Source organism: Haplochromis burtoni, unplaced genomic scaffold (assembly GCF_018398535.1).
Source record: "Haplochromis burtoni strain Fernald_Lab_line unplaced genomic scaffold, NCSU_Asbu1 Contig_218, whole genome shotgun sequence".
In the NCBI taxonomy this organism is placed as follows: Eukaryota; Metazoa; Chordata; class Actinopteri; order Cichliformes; family Cichlidae; genus Haplochromis; species Haplochromis burtoni.
In genome coordinates this window covers 1,932-6,606 of record NW_024582579.1, presented here as the reverse complement: position 1 = coordinate 6,606, position 4,675 = coordinate 1,932, and positions in this window count along the sequence as shown.

The following is a 4,675-nucleotide window of genomic DNA, read 5'->3' as shown; positions in this document are numbered from 1 at the left end:
GACCAGGACAGAGAGCCCAGGGATCAAACCGGCGACCTTCCGGTTACAGATACGCTTCCCAACCCCCTGAGCCACGGTCTTGTGTTTAAAGAAAAAAATGTGAAACTACCTCAAAAACTACCGCTTTTGTTTCAGAGTCAGAACTAAGAATAAATGTTCAAGACGATTCACGCCATTAATTAGAGACTATCCTTCCTCCACAGGAGGTAAAATGCCTCTACGCAGGAACCTGGATGAACAATCAAGAGGGAGATTCCTGCAGAGAGCTGATTCTGTGTGTCTGTGTTTGAGCTTTGGGTCTTCTTCCTTAACCTTTCCCTTGACTTTTTTGTAAATAAACATGTTAACTTTTCTTATCTGCACCACCAATTATGACAGAAAAATCAGGCCAAAGATCAGTGACTTGCTGACTTTATTGCCACATTCACGCAGCTGTTCCCAAAGAAGATGTATGTTGGAGAAAAAGTGTGATGCAAATGAAGATAAGCCATTGGAACAGCTAAGCACGTCCATCTCCACTAGAGAGATGCCAAAGAATTTCTGTGGGTGAGTGTTTATACTGTGGACAGAAGGGAAAATTGAAACCTGCCCAAAGCTGCCAAGAAATAATGCCCAACAGTATAGGTTGGGATATTGGCAGGCAAAGTAAATAATACAGTAATTCCCTACCAAGATTTTTGCTTCCACCCAAGACAACATGCCCATCTGTAACCCATTCTCTCCGAACTCTTGACTCGGATCACAGCCTGGCTGTAAAACTGGACATCCCAGAGTTCCCCAAACCTTTGCAGGTGTCAGCTTTGGATGGGAGTCATCCTCCGGACATCACCCACAGAAGCCAGCCTGCCACTCTCTCCCTATATGGTAACCACCCACTCTGAGCAAATTCAGTTGTACCTGTTGAAACTCCTGGGTCATCCCTGTAAGCACAATCACCGTATGTGGACTGATAACATTATTTCTCATTGGAGTTGTTGTCATCAGCACTGTCTAAGATCTGTTTCAGTCTCTTCCCCTGTGCCATCAGATGCACTTAATTTGTTATAAATGGCCTTCAGTGTCCATCTGAGCCACTTAGAATATTTGGTTATTTTTCAGGCTTTAGATAATGATGTCCTCCATGATTACCTGAACCATTTGGTTTTTGTGTTCTTTGATGATAGTCTAATTTTTTCCAGGAACTTATCTGAACACCTGACCCACAGCCACAATGTGCTGCACCACCTGTGAAAAAACAAACTCTATGTCAAAGATGAGAAATGTGAATTTCATGTTGACGCAGTGTCGTTCCAGGGAGCTTTATCACACAGAAAGGCTGAAGCAGCAAGAGTCCAGGTAGTATTGGATTAGTCCAAACAAACAACCCTGAAGCACCTCCAGCATTTCCTTGGCTGTGGTGCAGCGGGTTCAGAGGGCAGTGCTAGGAGTGTCTGGATGGCACAGCTGACAGCGAGTAAACTAATCAGATCTCTTCTGTCGTTGATGCACTGGGACAGGGAGTCAGTGGAGAGACAGCAATCAGTGCTACAGCCTTGTAATTAACCGCTCTCACTTCTCCAAAGCTTCAGAACCCAAATTCAACCTGATCCATCACAACGGTTTATTGTTGTGCCTTGCAGCGACTGTCATTTTGATTTGGCACTATATAAATACTTTTTTTGAATTGTGGGAGTCACAGCAAAGAGAAGGTAAAATACATCCTTGTGCCGCCTTCTCCCATCTCTCGGGTACAACTGACACCTCAGACAGCGGTTAAGGTCAAAGGTTGCACAACTTCAGTTCATGCCAGCCATTGCAAGACGATTCCAGAACCACAATAATAATCCAAAGGGTTAAACAGATTTCCACAGTGAAGCTGAGGAAGACAACAAGTGTACAGTGTGCCCGTTCAGCATGTTGTTTTGTAGTTACAGTAGCTATTGGTGTGATAAACACTCACATGATTTAGAGAGGTTTTAAAGGAAAACAGCGATCCATAGTGTTCTCATCATGGTCACAGAAACAGGAAGTGATAACGGTTTTAAAAATAAAACTTCACTATTCTCCCTTATGAAGGGCTTCTTTGTAGCTTTGGTCCTCCTAACACTGTGTGGATGCTGTGTTATCCTCTCTGTTAGACGCCTCATTGTTATAACATTTGATAAATCTAGCTCACAGGAAACGACGACTGAACAATAACTTCTGATGAAAAAAACAACAACCTGATTTCAATTAGTTACAAATAATAACAATGTTTTATAAACCTTTAAATCTCTTTATAATTTGTAACCACTGGCATGTTCTACTGATCAGCGATGGCTACTTCATGAGTTACTTAAACATCAGATGTGTAAAACACTGTTTTTTAATTACTACTACGTTTTAGACTCAAATGTGATGTTATGAGTGATTGCATATAATTAAAAGGATTGAAGTGGAGAATTTGTATTTCACATCATTTAAATGTTCTGTGCTTTTGGTGTGTGACTGATTTTTGATTGCTGTATTGCTCCCTTTGCAAACCAAAGAACCCAAAACAAACAAACAAAAATCCTCAATAGTGACAAGTGCTATTCTACCATTTCAAACACCGTGGTTTTTAATTAATTAATTAAGTTCTTGCCTTTTCCTTCAGGAACAATGTGTCCCCGTTCTACCTCTCTATATCAGCAGTGTGTCAGCAGGGCAGACTGTGATGATGATGACTTTAGCTCCTCATATGTCTTCTATTTCTTTACCATCCATGCTCTCTTAATTAGAAGACATCCAATTGTGGTTGCCATGGAAACAGTTAGCATGCATTCCTTTTGATATCACCGTGTCTAACGGGGAGCACAGCTCATCACTAGTTTCTAAAATTAGAAGTCTCTCACTCTGTGGCACATGCTGGATGTTCACCATTTCTCTACCACGAGCATTTTTTGTCTGACTGTAAAATGACTGAATTTTAACAATTTCTGATTTGGTAAAGTTGCCAGAGTTGGAAGCTCACATTTTGGAAGTTTTAACTCTCAAACGACTGATGCTGATGTGCTGGTCTGTTAATATGCTTTTTGACTCTTTAAAATTAACTCATTCACTGCCAGCCATTGGCAGTGAATGAGTTAAACCCATTGACTCATTCACTGCAATTGACGGCTATAGACGTCAATGGCAGTGAATGAGTTAATAATAATCATAATTTTGATTTTGGTCATTTATTGTTAGATTTGGTTTAGGTTTGATTGTTTGTTTGTTTTCAGAAAATAACAACAGAAACCAAACAATACACAAAAAATAGTAATTGAAAGACAGCAAATAATTAATTGAGAAAAAAAACAAAACCAAATCACTGACCAAAAAGTGAAGACTGAAGCTTTTGGTTAATTATTTATACTCTTCACACAGCACCTTCGGTCACATTCTGTAAATTTTACCAAAACAAAGACCAAAGAAATTTGGAATTTAAAAAAATAAAATAGTGACGTACACACTATTAAATTGCTCTACACTTATGTGGTACATTTTTGACTTTTGCTGCCATGATGCCAGCTGTCTCTTGGAAATGAAATTTATTTTTAATCTCAAGGAGATTTTTTCCTGGATAAATAAAGGACTAATAATTAAATTTGCCTCTGTCACAGATCTGTGACTTAAAAAAAGTCCGAGCCTTTAACTGCATAAGTGATGGTTAAGGGTAATCTGGTTCAGCTATAAATTAAATAAATCGTCAAATCAAAACAATAGCTGCCTCAAGGTGTCTTAATATTGTAGTTTAAAAATAACAACAACAATAAGAGAAACCTCTGGCAAAACCAGGCTCAGGGATGGGCGGCCCTCTGTCGCGAATGGTGGGAGTGGGGAGAAGAGGACAAAGACACGCTGTGGAACACAGCCAGAGATTAACAATAACTAATATTAAATGCAGTGCAATGCAAAACAAAAAAAGGTAAGTTAGGTAGAAACACTCACACGGTGAATCACTGGGAGCCCCCAGCAGCCTAGGCCGGATCAGGGTCACCTGATCCGGCCCTCACCATAATCTTTTTCAACATCATTCCAACTGGTTTGCTCAACCCTGACACAACGTTTGAAAGGTGTACTGGTAATGTACAACAAAAGCAATCTAAAGCCACTGGGAAAATGTTAAATAAAGCTAAGAAACCCAGGAAACTACAGACTGTACCAACTGGAGCTCCAGGTGGTAGACAAGGAGGGTGTTGTGCCAATAATGGGCAAACAAGCCAGTGAGACTGTGAAACTGATAAAGGTGCACTACGAAAACATTCTGGCAATAGGCTATTTTACTACCTCAGAAAATCCCACAAATGGACAGTGGACACTGGAACAAATAAAAGCAGAATGTGCACTGGTGATGGATGTCCTGAGGAGGGGAATACAAGACAGAGGTAGACAATACAGTGAAGCGTGTTCAGCTGCCAAAAAGACATGTTCCAGTGAAGCTGCTGAAGGAGGAATTATAGGACCTCCAGCACAGACGAATCATCACTCCGGTTGAATGCAGGACAGATTGAATCAGTGGTTTTGGTGATGAAACAGAATGGCAGACCAAAGGTTAGCACTGATCTGTGAACTCTAAATGAGACCCTATTCAATTCAATTCAATTTTATTTACACAGCGCCAAATCACAACAACAGTTGCCTCAAGGTGCTTTATATTGTACAGTAGATCCTACAATAATAGATACAGAGAAAA